Source organism: Salvelinus namaycush, chromosome 37 (genome assembly GCF_016432855.1).
Source record: "Salvelinus namaycush isolate Seneca chromosome 37, SaNama_1.0, whole genome shotgun sequence".
Classification (NCBI taxonomy): domain Eukaryota; kingdom Metazoa; phylum Chordata; class Actinopteri; order Salmoniformes; family Salmonidae; genus Salvelinus; species Salvelinus namaycush.
The window spans coordinates 12296892-12315942 of NC_052343.1; positions in this window are offsets into that span (position 1 = coordinate 12296892).

Below are 19051 nucleotides of genomic sequence, written 5' to 3' on the forward strand. Positions count from 1 at the left end.
CAAAGTGGCATCGTCATAGGATGACAACTTTCCAACAAGTCAGTTCGTCAAATTTCTGCCATGCTAGAGCAGCCCCGGTCAACTTTAAGTATCGTTATTGTGAAGTGAAAATGTCTAGGAGCAACAACGGCTCAGCCGTGAAGTGGTAGGCCACACAAGCTCAAAGAACGGGACCGCCGAGTGCTGAAGCGCATATCATGTAAAAATTGTCTGCCCTCGGTTGCAACACTCACTACCGAGTTCCAAACTGCCACTGGAAGCAATGTCAGCACAAGAACTGTTCGTTGGGAGCTTCATGAAATGGGGTTCCATGGCCAAAAAGCCGCACACAAGCCTAAGATCACCATGCGCAATGCCAAGCGTCGGCTGGAGTGGTGTAAAGCTTGACACCATTGGAGTGGAAACAGTGGAAACACGTTCTCTGGAGTGATGAATTACACTTCACCATCTGGCAGTCCAACAAACGAATCTATGTTTGGCGGATGCCAGGAGAACGCTATCTGCCTGAATGCATAGTGCCAACTGTAAAGTTTGGTGGAGGTATAATGGTCTGGGGCTGTTTTTCATGGTTCAGGCTAGGCCCCCTAGTTCCAGTGAAGGGAAATCTTAATGCTACAGCATACATTCTAGACGATTATATGCTTCCAACTTTGTGGCAATAGTTTGTGGAATGCCCTTTCCTGTTTCAGCATGACAATGCCCTCATGCACAAAGCGAGGTCCACACAGATTTTTTTTTTTGAGATCGGTGTGGAAGAACTTTACTGGTCTGCACAGAGCCTTGACCTCAACCCCATCGAACCTTTGGGATGAATTGGAACGGCGACTTCAAGCCAGGCCTAATCGCCTAACATCAGTGCCCGACCTCACAAATGCTCTTGCGGCTGAATGGAAGTCCCCACAGCAATGTTCCAACATCTAGTGGAAAGCCTTCCCAGAAGAGGGGGGACCAACTCCATATTAATGCCCATGATTTTGGAATGAGATGTTCGACGAGCAGGTGTACAGCACTTTTGGACATGTAGTGTATGATAAGCAATTTGTGTTGCCTAGTTAGAAATGTTTGTCCTTGATGGAAATAGACGGATTCATAAAGTGCTAGTAGGGACATAAGATTCAGAAGGAGACCCCCAAAATCATGTCCAATAATATCTCTGTCACTAAATGTAACAGTCAAGAAGATGACCAATGCTTCTGGATTCCTTATTAAGTCTTGATAGAATGATTGTATGTCAGGCAGCGATGTCAAGGTCATTCACATCCGTTTAATTTATACTGGGTTTTCTACACAGTCAATTTATCACAGAATGCATGACAAAATATCCAGGCCTGGAACACTTTTATAAGTAAGCCCACTTGACACTTGATATGTAAAGAAATGCATCTTCGAAACTAATAATGAATGTGATATGGGAGTCAGTGTGTGTGGCTAAACAGTGGACTGTTTGTGAAGATGTTCCAGAAGCAATACCCCGTATTCCAGAATCAACAAACCCATTTGACATTCCCAGATCCCTTGAAATGGAAAGCTCATAACAATCATCCCGGCCATGCAGCATCGGAAGGGAATTGGATCTGCGTCAAGGCAACCCTCTCTCCTCAGATCTCATCAAGGGTGCACAGAAGTCACCCCTCTCCCACGGATATTGCTACGAACAGAGAGAAATCGTCTGCATCATCGAGGTACGGATCCAAAATGGCATTGCCCCTCGCGAGGAGTGCACCTCCACTGTTCCTGTTATAAATCCTTAAAGAGAGCCCAACTCCAATATATGGCAACAGCATCAATATTAATGTGGGAGAAAGTTCTTCCAAAGCCGGTTTAGCCACAGAACATTAATATTGATGGTGTTGTGCAGCATCCCCGCTGCTCAGTTGGAACTCTAAAATGGTAATGGCAACAGGGCTGGGGTTATAGGCCAATCTCACTGCTGAATATGGACATGGAGATTGAGCTAGAAAGGGACAAAGGTACATGCCAATCACCAGGTCTTCTCCAACATCTTCACCATCACAATACGTGTCTGTCGACGGTTGTCTAGTCACTGTGTTTCTTGTGGACACCAGGAAGAGTAAAAAGCTAACTTGGATCCAAATACACAAATACATTTCAATTATTTTCATTCGACCATTCTATCATAAGGAGAAGGACTATTGTTCTTATGTTTTCTTTCAGTATTGCCATGCAAAAGTTGTATTTTCCATATCTGATTGAGATATCTGAAAAGGTAATACCCTATTGCTGTTCATTGCAGAGAAAGGTCATGTGAGAGTTTAAAAACTGGACCATAGTGAAAAGTGTTATGAGTTCATTGATAAATTACTACCGCATCAAACGTTCTGAGTGAGTGTCTTCATTTTACTCAATGGTACTCTGGTCTCAGTCATGCAGATTTTCGCTGCCAACATTATACCCGACACACTGACATTATGTGGTTCATTTGCGTAGGTTTTCTAGTGTGATTCTCCTGCGACGAGCCACGTACTCCTGGCATTTCATTACCGTTTCCATTGGCACAAATGATATCATGGCTGGGCCATTGCAGTCTCTTCTGTTGGAGCACAGATATGATTACACTGGGGCTGTTTCTGGGTCAGTAAGTTAAATATTTCAGATGATTTATTTTTAGCCCGTCTGTTTCCACTTTTTGTACACCTCATGGGTGTTCACCAGTGCATCTCTCTATCTCTTGTTCCCTCTCTATCTCTTTCTATCATTCCCTCTCTCTTTCCTTCTCTCTTGTTCCCTGTCTCTTTCCATTACTCTCTCACTTGCTCTATCCCTCTCTCGGTCTCCCTCCCCCTCTATCTTTCTTTCTTGTTCCCCTCTCTTTTTCAGTTTTTATTTTTTGCTCCCTCTGTCTTTCCCTCTCTTATCTCCTCTCTCTTTCCCTCTGTTTCTCTCTCATTCACTGCCATGTCTGCAGGCTCCATTTGACCCACTAAGTCAACTTCACATGGCCCAGAGCCGATATCAATCGCGCGTTGTGTGCAGAAGGGTCCCTCTGTAATTGGTTGGGAACTGAGCGTAAACATCCAACCACAGAAGAGCCACAGAGGTTGTGACATTGAAGCCTTGGCTGCTGGGGTCAATGCGAACCATCATCCATTATGCCCCTATCAGATCCATTTCAGGATTGGTCTTTGGAGTGAATAGTGTCAGTCAGTCATATAGTCCGTTTCGGTTCGCAGATCAACATTGTTTTATATTTTTTAAGAGAACACTTTATACCATATAGATTTTGTAACCACTCTTTGTGGAAAGGAAAAATTCCATTATATTGTACAGTAGACTAATTATGGTCCTCTGGTTCCAGTGCCCTCAAACCAGTGGCCATAGATCAGGAATATTAGATCACATGCATGTTGCATTGAGCGCACAGGATGCAGAGAGGGCAGGATAATTGTTGCGGAGATGGACTGAAAACATGTTGCAAGTTTTCCCAGAAACATAAACAATTACAATGGGCTCAGGAGTAAATGTCCCATGATGTATTTTGACCCATGTGGGATCAATGGAGAGCTCTGTTGTTTTTGCCCTCAGATGGTCTGTGCATTGCAACTCATACATTCATCTTCTTTGTTTCCATGTAACCCTATAGAATGTATTACTGAAGTGGAGAACAGATTTGAAATAGTTTAAAATCTGATATTTAACATTTGATGTCCTTATGGATCATTATGTTATCTGAAATTGAATAAAGACAATGCACTGTCATTTAAATAAAAGTTATAGAGAGAGATGCCAGATCAGGACAGGTAGTAAAACTAGCATAGCCATTTCCAGAATTGTGACTTGTCATACTTTATATGAAATATCAGATGATACAAGAGCAGGACGAGGGCCAAATCGCCAGCGAGCATGTAGCCTAGCTGTTCCAGCCGAAGCCACAGTGTTCCATTGTGTCTCTGCCAAGCTCTAACAGAGGCCCCATCCAACTTCTCACCTGCAGCATTGTCCACCGGGCAGCTCACTGTAGAGTAATTGGGAACAGGGATTCCAGGACGAGCTTTCTTTTTGTTCCTGTTGTGGGAATCACTGACCCGGATGTGTGAGGTCACCGCCATGATAATTGATGCTGGGTGATGCAGCTGTATGTTCCTGAGTACTTCATCGAGTGTGATTAAAGAGTGAGACTTTTGGGCACGCGCGTGTGTGTATGTATGTTGGTGTGCACTTGTGTGTTGGTGAAATTAGTCTTTTATGAGTGTATGAATTCTCCACAGGGGTCAGAATGAAAGAAATTCCATCAATGCTGTAAATTCTGTGTTATTTGGCTTGGACACTGAACACACACACACACACACACACACACACACACACACACACACACACACACACACACACACACACACACACACACACACATAAACTCAAAGTGAGAAAGTTAGAAAGTGAGTGTGAGAGTCACCCTCGAATAACCAGTATGGACACTGTTCCGGTATTTGTGAGGAACGATAACAAAGCAACCACCACTGTTCTATCAAAGGGAATTGTGTATGTGTATCAATGACCTACCAGTTGCCTGGAGGTGAAACCCCATCCTAGGTCATGACTCATGACAGGGATGTTGACAGCGGTTCCCTCTCCACCACCTGTCAGCCTCCCCTGCTCTGTGTCTGTGTGGCCAACGCCCAGCCAGGTCTCCATGGCAGCTGTCGATAGGCACGTTACCCGGAGATACCAACACCTGTCATTACCTCAGGGACAGCCAGACTCCCAGCTGTTGTTTTTATAAAGTCCAGAAAATTGCCACGTTTCCATGAAGGCCCAAATGTCTGCTGGTTGATATTTATTCCTTTGTATTTCATTAATGGTGAGAGTCATTGGTTCGAGAGGTCTCATTCAGTATTGAAACAATGAGGACAAAAACTTAGACACTGCAGGTCAATAGACTGTAACTCTTGTCTTGGTTTTAGAACTTAATTTAGGATTAGATGTGGACGTTCTGATACGCAATCATACTGTAGATTTTTCATATCACATCCATAGAATTTTAATTATATACTCACAAACACGCGTCCCAACATGATAGACCTCATGGGCCAATGTTCAAACCTCCTCAGTACTCAATAAAGACCTCAGTGTCCCTGTACGGAGGACAGAACAACACAGCGGGGGGCCCCCACCAGCCCCTCCAGGGGTCACACAGTCCCTTTTTCACTCACAGTGTGTGATATCACAAGTAAACCTAAAGTGTTCTGTGAGGACTCTCAATGTGATGCCTGCTGGCCTGGATAACAACAAGGGTAAGACATGCTTCCGTGACCTATGTCTGACATAACTTACTGACCTGAGACGACACTCATATCCATCTACAGTTAGGAAACAACAGAGGATCAACTGGAAATCCTCTTACCTCGTGTCACTCCTAAAAATCACTTGTGTGTGTTTGTCTTTCAAACCGTTTGTCATTTACACAGACCTATGTCTTCATCATTTTGACAGATGCGTGTTCTGCAAAGAGGTTCAAGATCATTTTATTATATAAAATAAAGAGGTCACACTTTAAATTGAATAAGCCCTACACCAGATGCAACCAGTGGAATGACCTAGGTGTAGTTACCCTGTAATAGGTTATCCAATTATGCAGTGTCTCATCCATTACACATGTAGTGTAAGGAGGTTGACACAACAACTACAGTTTAATTGGGATCCACTTAAGTGACTAAAAAACGCTAGAAGAAATTAGACAGAACATAACACCAATAAAAGAGGAAATGATTGTGTGATGATTGTCCCTGGGGTAAGCCCATTTGTACAAGTACACCAGGCTTCTGTTATTTTCCTTCCCACATCCATCCTCTGGGATATGAATAAATGATCAGAGGAAACATAGGAAATGTCTTTATTTCATCCACCCGTTCAATGAAATACTCAGCTATTCTCAAACAATGGGATATTGTAAATTCTACAAGAAGCTGTGTCCAAGCCAGAGTCAATTCCATTTGTGGACAATAGTGCTTACCTTTACAGAGCAAATGCGAATTGACAAAAATCAATTTACACTAGTATTTAGGAATTTTTTGGGCAATGAATAATATATGTTGATAAATATGTTATTAATACCATACACATATCCCTGCATTTATATTACGACATAAATGGTTGCGTAATATATTGTTGTGTATTTCAGGATTGACAATCTGTTGTAGACTAAATGGATTTGGAATATTGTATATTTGCTGCAAGCATCTGTGACAATAACGCAACGCACAGTACATACCACGCAAACTGTAATCTTATGAGTCTGTGGCCTTGTCAAAACATTTAACAACAGACCAAATTTCCACCACAGTGCATCCTGGTGGCGTTTAGATTCAAGGTCGCCATAATGTGATTGAATCAAAATAAACAAAAGGAAAAGTCACATTTGGGGGGGAAGGGGCGGGCTACATGACGGGGGGTCCAGTATGTGGAACTCTTGTGCTTTTGTGTCTGACATGTTGACAGCGCACCGCCAGACCAGACAAGGAGGGTTGGGGGGGGGGGGGGTTGTGATCCGAAATCCTCCTGTTACCGTCGTTCCTCACCCCGAAGCTCCCTTTGGCCCCCACTGCGTACAGTGAGGATTTCCATTGGGATCTCATGGTAACACCAAATACCCCTCAGAAAAGTCAGATAACATGAAAAACAGCGCCCCTTCTGCAACCTTTAACCGTTTTCCCCTACATCTCTCTCTTTCCCCTCCCCTGACATTTGGAGATGAATGCCAAACCGGGACAGGGTTGGTATGCTCTGTGCTGACCTGTCCATGACCCTGCGGTGCATTCTGCCATGTCCCCATGGGCGTGTCACAGTGGGATGGTTAAAGGGCTAGCTGCCGCGAATGTGTCTGGTAAAGTGTTAGCTGTTGTTAGCGTGCGCTTGTGTATGTGCGTGCTTGCGTGTGTGTGACACACAAACGCTGTGCGTGATGCTTTTGCATGTCTGCTTGTACACGCACGCCTCTGCGGACCAGAGGGCATGTGCTTGTGAAAATGGCACGCAGGGTCGACCTGTGTGTCAGGGATCGAAAGTGTGCATGTGAGTGTGTCATTATTACATTGCTGTGTGTGTGTGTGTGTGCGCACGCGTGCATGAATGGGGATGTGTCTGTGCGTATGTTTGCACACCCAGTACCGGATGAATGAGGATTATGCGTGTATGACGTACCAATGTGTGTGTGTCCCAGCGGTGGCTGCCCTCGCTTGTAGCTCCCAGGGAGATCCGTGACGGACGCTCCTCAAGTTGAGGGTTCATCCTCAGTTCAGTGATAGGTTCAACTGGCGGTCAGCAAGCCGCTACCAGGGCACTCTCGCTTGCTCGCCCCCCCCCCCCCCCCCCCCTGTTTTTCTCATTCTCCCTCTCCTTTCTCCATCTCTTTTTTGACTGCGTTAAGCAATCAGCCAGCACTCTCTCCAAAGGAGTGTATTAAAAACGAGTGTTATTTTTACTGCCGTAGCCAACACAATGGCCATATTGTTCCCTCTATGCATGCTCGATCGAGGGAGATATACGCTGTGTGTTTGGCTAAGTGTTTAAGTGCATGCTTGTCTGTGTGTAAATGTTTTTGCCTGTTTACCGTTTTACTATACCAAAAGTAAAGTGGTTGTAGTTGAGATTTTATCCAATTTAACAAAATTTGTGTTATGGTACATTGTGGTCCGCCATATGAAAGTATTTATTTCACGAGGGAGATTGTGATGAGGTTGTACAGTACGTGTGTATGACCTGACATGCTGTGATCTGGTTAAATCCATATGTCGGCAAACATTGTCGCAAAATTTGATCAGAAACCCATTGTCTTTCACTATGGGTAAAATGTGTGACCTATTTTGGGAGTTGATAAAAAAAGGCGATGTGTTGATAAGGTTAACCATGTGTTGATCTGTGGGCAGTTCCAGAGAGTTCAGCACCACTGTGACACAACAACCCAGGGAAAAACAAGCCCAAAGCCCATGTAGGCTAAACCAGACCACTATAATACAGTGTGTCCTCTACAGTCAGTGGCTGAACATATGCCAGTCGTTGCCATTACGCTTGCCGGTGTGCTCACATCATTGTCATTCCCTTGTCGCATTGCTCATTGTGGTCAAAGATCATTGTTTCATATACATGGCTATTTGTATTTGAACTGGAGTTTGAAGATATTTTCTATGACGGCAAGTGCATAAAATACATGGTGCTAGTAGCATACACAGCTATTAAGTCTTAGCTTAAGTCTATCTTAAATTGATCAGGAGAATAATACAAAGTGTAACACCAATAACAGTAACGCAGCCCATAATGATACATTAACAAGCAGTAGCGGCACTAGAACTAGCACACTGTAATGATGTATTGCTAGCTTGGTAGTTGTAGTGTTTGACAGTTGCAGTCCATATTAATATATTTGTATTATTCTAGTCTTTGAATACATTTGTATCACATTTGTACATTGTAGCAGTAACACCAGTAGCAGCATTAAAACTAGCAAGCTAGCAGGATTAGCTGCTAATGCTAGCTTGTCAGTTGTAGACTTTGATCTCCCTCCCTCTGGTCTGCTATGGATGTAGCACAGCTTGTTAAGCCAGCCCATTGGCCAGGTTCCAACAGGAGTAGTGCCAGATTGGAGGGGTGAACGGCAGAACAAGAGAATGACTAGTTAATTCAGCCATAACGGGTCCCAAGCATCATAGCAAAGCAAACTGGATTTGTTAGAACAATGTTGGACTGACAATAGACAATATATTTGTTTAGTAGAGCATAGCTCTATGACTACAAGACAGTTCCTACTTGATATGCAACACAGAAGACAAGGCTCAGCAGAGGTGTCTGAAGTGATGAAACCGCCCTATCTGAATACCAGGTTTGCCAACGCTGCTGTTTAGTCCGCCACAATATTGTATTGCTGAGTCTCATTTTGCATGAGAAATCGAAGCTGCCCGTTCTTTATGGAAGCCACCCGACCTTTGACAACCCAGCGAATTAGCTAGAAGCGAATCAGCTGCGCTGGCCCTTTTTCCTGACTGTTCTATTAACTGAGTGAAGCAAGGCATGGGTCACACTTAAGTAACCTTATCTTGTAATTGGGTTCAAGGTTAAGTGACCCTGGAGCAGGGAGGTCCGGGGTTAAGGTCGCCGTGTCAGGCAGAAGGGGCTGCATTTAATCACAAATGGGAGAGGAAATCAAGGTCCAGGCTTAAGCTGTCTGGGTAGGCCGAGACCCCACTCAAACAGGGGGGGGGGGGGGGGGGGGGGGGGTAAGGGCCGGTTGCTAGGCAACTCATATTCAAGCCAAGGTCTTCAAAACTAACCTTAGCTCAAATCGATATGGACAGCAATTCGGCTAATATTCATCTTGCAGATGAGAAAATTAGGCGAGAATTGGGCCAGAGGAGCGCTGTTGGCATTGCAACAACACTGTAAGGGCTCCACTAATTTAATGTATGCAGAGGGAGAAAAAGAGTGAAAGAACGACAGAAAGATTCATGAATAATGGCTGTGACAGCTTTTCAGTGGAGTGGCTCCATGTCTCTCTCTATCTCCCCTCTCTCCCTCCCTCCACTAGTCCTCTCTCTCTCCCCCCTCTTTCCCTCTCTCTCTCTATCCCTTCATCCCTCTGTATCTCATAGCCAGTGGGAGATGGATGACCAGGAGTGGAAGGGTTCAGCTAGCGTGACCCATAGACCTGTCCATTGCCAAGGGCGAGGAAATAGCCCAGATTAAAGAGCTTGTAAATAATGGCCCATAAATATCTGCCTCTTAGGACCCTCCATCCATCTCTGTCTCCATCTGCTACTACCGCTTTTGATTTCCTCATTGTGCTGCCTTCACGAGCAAATGCAATCCCCAGTACAAAGTTATTCCTATTCCAAGACAAACAAGCGTGTGCTTGACCCCCGGTCGACGGTCGTGTACAGTTCAGAACTCAAACGTTCACAGACACGGCATCTGGTCCAAGGACAACAATGGAGCACATTTAACTTGGATATGTCTACGGTTTACCGTGAACCTTCCATAACAGCCCTGTTTTGATAAGACGCTAGTGACTGTCCTATCCTCCCTTTTCCAGGCTGCTCCCTGGCTCCCTCTCAGTAGTAACCTTCATTAGCCACCCCTCCCTAATTAGTGATTAGGCCTCATTAATGGTGAGCTGCTGACATCTGCTCGGGGTTCTGGCCACTTGCACTCCTCTCTCCTCCCACTGTGACGCAATACATAGCAGCGTGAACCAACCAAACGACCCCTGGTACCAGCGCTGGCCACCTCATTTGTGGTGAAACTGCTGGTGGTGAATTAAGGTAAACAAAAGGGCAATCATGGATAGACTGACACTGAGCGACGCTCGCCAACAAGTTGCTTGTACAGTCATGTGCTGTATTGGCCTTGGTTTAGTTTAAGATTGCAGAATGTTTGATGTTTCTTGATCAATGCTTAGAAATATTTTGTAATATGTAGCACCATCTTGTTTTATTTAATCTTTCTTTAACCAGGAAGATACCCACTGAAACACAGTTTTGCAAGGGAGATCTAGCCAAGAAAGCAGCAGCAGTCAATACAACATTACAACATTTAAAACATGCAATAAAAAACAGCACATCATTAAGTGCTGATCCGGCCTACAGGAAACATTTACACAGAGTTTTAAACTCACTAAGGGGCACTAGTACATATAGGTGAAGCGTATTTTGCAGACTGTTCCATTCCTCCCGTGCACAATAGGAAAAGGCAGACTTGCCTAACTCTGTAACGGCCCTGGGGACGTTTAGTATCAACCACCTAGCAGAAAGCATCTGATAAATGATAGTGGTGAAGGAGAGCAGGGTACCAAGATAGAGGGGGAGTTTACCCAGAAGGGTTTTGTGGATGAACACATACAAATGTAGCTGTCTGCGCATGTAAAGTGAGGTCCAGCCCACCATTTCATACAAGGTGCAATGGTGGGTGAGCGACTTGGCATTGGTAAGAAAAACCTGAGTCCAGTCTCTTTTACACAGAAGAGGCTGCATGCCCCGTAGCACTCACTTCTGTCATCATTAAGTACTTTGAGAGGCTAGTTACGGATCATATCACCTCCACCTTACCCGACACCCTAGACCCACTACAATTTGCATACTGCCCCAACAAATCCATGGAGGACGTCAGCAAAACGAAGGAGCTGATTGTGGACTGATCGTGGACAGAAGACAGCAGAGAGAGTAGGTAACCCATCCACATAGACAGTGCCGCAGTGGATAGGGTGAAAGGCTTCAAGTTCCTCGACTGACATCCTGAAATGGTCCGTCCAAACAGACAGTGCGCTGAAGAAGGCGCAACAGCGCTTCTTCAATCTCAAGAGGCTGAAGAAATTAGTCTTGGCCCCTAAGACCCTCACAAACTTCTAAAGATGCATCATTGAGAGCATCCTGTTGGGCTGTCAATTGCACCGTCCACAACAACAGGGCTCGCCAGAGGGTGGTGCAGTCAGCCCAACTTATTACAGGTGGCACACTGCCAGCCCTCCAGAACCTCTACAGCACCCGATGTCACAGGAATGCCAAGTAGATCATCAAGGACCTCAGCCACCCCAGCCATGACCTGTTCAGCCCTCTACCATCTAGAAGGCGGAAACAGTACAGGTGCATCATAGCTGGGACCGAGAAACTGAAATACAGCTTTTTTCTCAAGGCCATCAGACTGTTAAATAGTCGCCACTAGCCGGCCTCCGCCCATTACCCTGCCCTTAATCACTTTCATTAGCCGATTACCCTGCACCTTAGAGACTGCTGCCCTATGTACATTGTCATTGAACACTGGTCACTAATAATATACTGTTTAACCCACATCATATGTATATACTAGGGATGCACGATATATCGGTGAACATATCGGAATCGGACGATATTAAATAAAAATGCCAACGACGGTATCGGCCCGGTGTCTAGTTTAACACTGATGTGCAAAACCGATGTTAAAGCTGACGTGTAATATTTTGCGCTACACGTGCAACACAGCCTTCCTAACCTAGCCCACAATGTCTGCTGTGTGGATCGAGCAGTCAACAAGTCGAGCAGTCATTTGAAAGAGTAAGAAAATGTCAGCGAGACAACTCAAACGGTGAAATCCATTAACGCCAAGATAATGGAATTCATTGCCCTTGACAATCAACCGTTCTCTGTCGTGGGTGTTGTTGGCTTTCGCCGACTGGTCGAGCACCGGTACACACGTTGCCCTACCAGAGTTATACAGTAATAACGTCACTGCTATTAGCTTCACGACATACTATGGAACGCCGTTTGGGTCTTTGCATGTCAAAAAAGATACGTCAAATAACACTACTTGACGCGTTAAATAAGCTTTTAATTTGAGTTCTATTATAGAATGTTGTGTTCTGAATTTGCATATGCAAGCCAAGTGCCACCACTACTATCAGTAGCACTGTCAAAGCTGTACAAAAAAGTCTGCAAACAAGCAAACACCGGCCACGAACGATGTGTTTACAATACCGCGTTGGTAATAAAACATGATTTGTTCGACCGCAACGTCTGGGGTAGCTTGGTACCTAGCTAGCACCAATACAACCAGCCTGAAAACAATGACCTGTAGAAACTGCAGTTCTTTTCATTATTCTTAGCAATGATTTAGGAATAATTGTGATGAAGTATTAGCTAGGTAGCCACTTGTTGTTCGCCTATTGAAATTGAACTTCAGTTCATGAAAATAAATAGCTAGCCAGCTACTTAACCCTGTTGCCCAAAGCTAACGTTATAAGCAGCCAGCTAGCTTCATCTGACTAGGGACGCTCGACCGGACGGGGTTATGTGTTGTGAAGCTAGCCACAGTAAGGATTAGCCACAAAAGTGGAATTTGCAGTTTGCCTTCAAAATAAAAGTACATCTTTGAAAGTGATGCAGAAGGTTATAATTGGTGGAATCATGCAATATTTAGACTATATACTGTTACACATTGTTGGAATGTGAAGCAATGAAATGGGGTATCAGTCTACTCAGTGACACCCACAGAACACAAATGTGAAGAGTTTACGCAAATATTAGCGCTGTAGCTCTTATCGCGGGACTGTGACTGTGTGAAATCACCTCCCTAGTCAGCTTATTGTGTTTTGACATTCATATGGCACTGTACAGCTTTACTTAAGGATTGGGGATCAATGAAATGGGGTATCAGTCTACTCAATACCCAAGATTTTTTCCCACCAACGTCCCCCTCAGAGTTAGACTCCAAAACATCCACGCAGTAATGTTTTTCCTCGGGAATAGTGTTCAATCCACATAGGTTGACAATAAATGTGGCTTAAATCACGGTTGTTTCAGCATCCCGCAATAAGAGCTAATGTTCTCTGGGTGTCACTGAGTAGACTGATGCTCCATGTCATTGATCCACAATCCATAGGTAAGGCTGTACAGTGAAATAAGTATGCCCCCAATGCAATTCTAAAGTATAATACATCCAGTGTGATTTCAACAGATTTGTCAAATTAACAAATTGTGTTTTGTTGATTTTATATAACAACATTCTACCTGGAACCAAAATGATATTTAAAAGGTTATCCTATGGGGACAGCAGAATAACCCTTTTCGGTTCTAGGTAGCACCTTTTTTTCTAAGAGTGTATATGGGATAGTAGTACAGTATTCAAACTAGATTCGAACCTTCACCTTCTTCATAAAATCATATACACTGTCATAAATGCTTATTAAAAGAGTCAGATCATCAAAGTAATGTATAATGCCAGTGATACAGGCTAGGAGTAGAGAAGTGTTTGTGGGTAATAATGTGAATGAGGCCAGTGATGTAACTAAAGCATTCTAAACCCAGAGAGCTGGGAGGGAGGGACACCGCCCTTTACTCTTTAGATGAGCCCTCTAACCTGCTGGCTCAACCTCAAACTGTCAACATGAATGATGCTCCATCTTAATGCCGGATCTCACTCAAGGTGAGGTCTCCCACGCTGCACTGTACCGAGACGTTTAGCATTCAAGTCTCTATAAAACACCCTATATCTCCTTAGAATGCCCCCCCCCCATTCACAGAGTTGTTAACTCCCCCCTTTTATCTCCTGGTCCATCTATCTCTCCTCTCGCCCCTCAACCCAACTTAGATTTATTAGCTGCCATCTTTGGCCTGGAGAATGACCCCCACCTTAAACACATTTCAATGGAGCCAACAAATTTATTTGGCAGATAAATCACTGCTTACCAAATGCTCGCAGCGCAGAGAAGGTCAAAGTCATGGAAGGGATAAAAAGGAAATTACAGAGATAGTGAGTTCAGATGAGAGGTGCCAACACCAATGTAGCATGTAATGCACATCTCCCTGTGGGTGGTGGTGGCAAACTGGACACAAACCCCTTCACTTTTAGCTTGTCCTCTGTACATGAAACGGACTGAATAACTTATTCAAAGAAAAATCGATTCAAAGTTTATTGGTCGCGTACAGTTTAGCAGGTGTTATAGCGGGTGCAGTGAAATGCTTATGTTACTAGTGCCTAACAATGCTTGCTGTAAAATGTCAAACAATTAAAATGTAAGGAAATAAAATACAAAAAAGGACAAGAAATCAAGAAATCTGTGACAAATCTGATTAACAACCCAAATAGCATATGTATAGCAGGGGATATATTAGAGTAAGCTCTGTCAAGAATCCAGTGTATTCTGTAAATACATATGTGTGTATAAACAGTGTAACTAAAATAAAATGTACAGTAGTAGAACTATTATGATGAGCTACGTTGGGGATACAGTATTTAAATACACAGTGTGAAACGGGAAGTGACCAGTGGTTCAATGTCTCCAACATGGGACAGCAGCATTGGCTGTGTGTGTATGAGTGTATGTGCATGTGTTTGTGAGTATGAGGTGTGTGTGTGTGTGATAGCGTGTGTGTGTGTGTGTTTTGTGTGAGTGAGTGTGCATCACCCGGTAGACGGCTAGTGATGGCTGTTCAACAGTCTATTCAGCACTGTTCAAAAGAGCAGGGACAAAGAACTATGACATGACCTGACCAACAATTGTGTTACATTACAGCCTCATTCTAAAATAGATTCAATTATTTTTTCCCCTCATCAATCTACCCCCATAATGACAAAGCAAAAACAGGTTTTAGAAATAAAAATATGAAATATCAGTTTCTGGAGCAGGTTTTCATCAAGGACCTCTCTGTACTTTGCTCTGTTCATCTTTGTCTTGATCCTGACTAGTCTCCCAGTTCCTCTCGCTGAAAAATGATGGCCAATACCAAAAGGATGGTATTGGCCAGGTGATGAGCGGTGCCTGGTTTCCTCTAAACGTGACGCTTGGCATTCAGGACAAATAGTTCAATCTTGGTTTCATCAGACCAGAGAATCTTGTTTCTCATGGTCTGAGAGTCCTTTAGATGCCATTTGGCAAACTCCAAGCGGGCTGGTCATGTGCCTTTTACTGAAGAGTGGCTTCCGTCTGGCCACTCTACCATAAAGGCCAAATTGGTGGTTCCAAACTTCTTCCATTTAAGAATGATGGAGGCCACTGTGTATGGGGACCTTCTGCAGATTTATTTTTTGGTACCCTTCCCCAGATCTGTGTCTCAACACAATCCTGTCTCGGAGCTCTACGGGCAATTCCTTCGACCTCATGGCTTGGTTTTTGCTCTGACATGCATTGTCAACTGTGGGTCCTTATATTGACAGATGTGTGCCTTTACAAATCATGTCCAATCAATTGAATTAACCACAGGTGGACTCCAATAAACTTGCAAAAATTTCTAAAAACCTGTTTTTGCTTTGTCATTATGGGGTATTGTGTGTAGATTGATGAAGGGGAAACATAAGTTAATCCATTTTAGAATAAGGCTGTAACGAAATGTGGAAAAAGTGAAGGGGTCTGGATATTTTTCAGAATGGACTGTATAAGCACACACATTGCTTCATGAGAACCAGCAAACTAAAGTTGTAATAATTTTGCATGATATTATTAGATAAGCTAAATAAAACTTAAAAAACATAATTCAGCATTGTCAATTGATCTAATGTCATTTCTTATCAATATTTTGGTCAAGTACCAGGATAAACTCAATTAAATGTGCAGTCTTCCAACCTAATTCCATATGTACCGTGATTTAAGAGGGAACACAATATGATGTAAATTTGATTTGTCTGACCAACCAGCCAACTGTGCTGCTTATCCATGACCTCTTGAACTCTTTAGTTTTCCAGTTGGCTGGTGGAGGACAGCACCTTCACTTGACCCCTCGGCCTGTATGGTAATGCCATGTAGGGGGAGGGGCAGTTATTTGAGAGGAGAGAGGCCACACAACATGAGCTCAAGGCCAGTGTCCTCTAACTATGTACCAGCCTGCCTTAGCTATGTTTGCACATCTTTGTATACAAACTACTGCCCTCTATTCCTTCATTGAACTCTAAGTCCATCCATCCGCCTATCTTGTTATCAATATTCTTAACATGCCTGCCAACAGTGTCTAACTGTATGCATACAGGCAGGCAGAACATATTCAAAGCCTTTGCAGCCATCTGTACATCTGTGTGAAGTGCTTAGAATTCAATTCGCAGGCTTCCTATATGCTGTGCACATAGATGTTATCAATCTATCATAATAGATACAGTAGCACAGATTTCCAGGCTGAGCTCCAAAAGCCTGTGAAAGCATTCAGGCTTTAGATGGGAGTGCTGTGATCAGAGTGGTGCTCAATTAGCTACTGTTGTGGGTGTTGGGATTGGGGCCGGGGGCCGAGTGGGGCCAAATCCTCTCCTCCAGGCCCAGCTGGGGGATTAGGAGGGTTTCCTGTCCCTTGGCTGACCCTTCAAACCCTGCCCAGATGTCCTGAACCACCCCTGAACCCGCTCTTAACTCTCTCAAGACAAAGCATTCAGGTGACACCTCTTATCTCAATGGCTCCCTCTTTTCCCTCTCTCTTGCTCAGCCTCTTAACGGCTTTCCCTGCCCTCTAGTCTTGAGAGAGGGTGTTCGGAGTGTCAACTATCCCTCGACTGGACTCGCGGTCTGGGGTTCTGAAAGACTTAAGGATGGAATTGAGTCTCTTGGTCTCAATCCTCTGCTGCATGCCTGCTGCAAGGTGTTTAAGAATAGCTGACCAAGGTCGAGAGCCACTGACAAAGACAACCGCTATCTGTATGAAGTTAAATGAAGAAAGGAAAAGTTGGTCTGTATGTATCCCTGTCTGTGACTCTGTTCAAGAATGTGTCTCTAACCTCGTGCGGTGCAGGTCTTCAGAAGTTGGTGGTGGTCCTTGAGGGGTCTCGAGGGTGACCCTGCTCCAAAGGACAGACACTTGGCAGGGTAATGACCACCCAAAGGGAACCCTATTGATGTCTAAGAGGGCATGGAGAGATGAACGGATTAGGACTCCGGGTCAGATGCTGGGATTAGCATCCAAAATGGCTCTTATTATTTCATACACATATTCCCAGAAAGGTCCATAGTATTTTCATGAAATGTCCAAGTATTTCCTTATAGACCTGAGATATAAAACTGTTTACACTGTTTAAGTAAGATGAAGTCTCTTACAGATGGGAATATATTAGCCCCATGTCTTCATCAAGGTTTGACAGTTTCAGTGTTGGATCAGTGCTACACATGCATGTATTCTTGTTTCCGTCACAATACAGTACACATCTTGCCCTGCCCTCACATTTAGCCAAATATATGTATATATTATAATAAATCTTCCTCCATCTCTCTACAATGTTCTCTGTTCTTTTTTAATTTGCTTTTCTTAATCCTCCTCCTCTATTTACCCTCGCCACCACCCTGCCTCTCCATCCCTTTATCTCTGTCCTCTTCCTCATTCCTTCCTCTCCCTTCTCCTCCTCCTCTGCCTCTGTCATTGCAGGGCAGTCAGAGTTTTAGGGACCCAGTGAGCTGTGAAATCGCTCAAATTGCTGTTGCTTTACGTCTGGCCCAGCGACGGAGGGAGAGAAAGAGAAAAGGAGTGAGAGAAAAGAGGAGGGAGAGAGATTTTCTGCTCCAACACTTCTGGATCTTTTCTGCCCCCCCTTATTCAAACACACGGACACACAAGCACACGCACAGCTGCAAGACTGCATATCTCCCCCCTACCACCTCCATCTACTCTCAACATACAAGTCCTACACCCCCCACGATAAGACACCTCCACCACTTTGCTTTAGTATCCGGGTCACAGAACAACTTGGTGAAGCAGCCTCAAGAGCGTTAAAACCCCTAGACCTGGGAGAGTCATTTCAGCCACTTCTAATGAAAAGAATGCTTCCCCTAACACCCAGGTCACAAAAAGGCTAAAAAGGAACATGCTGTGACTGTGTTTGCACTTGTGATGACTCCATGTTTTTTTCTATTTCAGTCAGACAGTAAGAACTAAGCAGGATATGTATACAGATTACCTGACTTTACCTCATATTGGTCCATCCTTCCAATGATCAAGAAATGTCCAAAGCTATAATTGTTTATGTTATATTTTTGGTTGTCTATTGTTAGACTTGTAATTCCACCCCAATCTATCCCATACTTTCTGCTCACAACAATTTATTTAGATTTCCATAACCTGAAATGTTATGAGCCAGCAAACCACATTATATGGATATATCCACATTAATTTGTAAAGATATTCCCATAAAACTTTCTGGCTTTATTTTGATGATATAATGCACCTGTGCATATATGATGGACTGTGACCATCTGTCAAAAGCTGGTACCTACAGCATTGGAGCAATGGGCAACTTTCTTCCCTTATGTCCATATTATTTGCTGTATACTACCATCATGTGGAGCAAAGCTGCTACTGCAAGTTGGCCCTTTTATTTCAATATTTGCAATGTCTCTATGCACACTAACAGGGCACCACACTCACACACACTGTCACTCCAACACAACACACAAACTCTACACACCCGCAAGCCAACTCACATGCAAGCTGCTGCTACTCTGTCTATCGTATATCCTGTTGCCTATTCCCCTTATACCTATCTACCTCCATCACTCCAGTATCCCTGCACATGCATAGTATTGGAACTGACTTTTTAAATATTTCCTGTATGCCTACTTACTTGCTTTACTGTGTATTTCATATTTCTTATTAGTATTTCTCGTGTGTTCCTT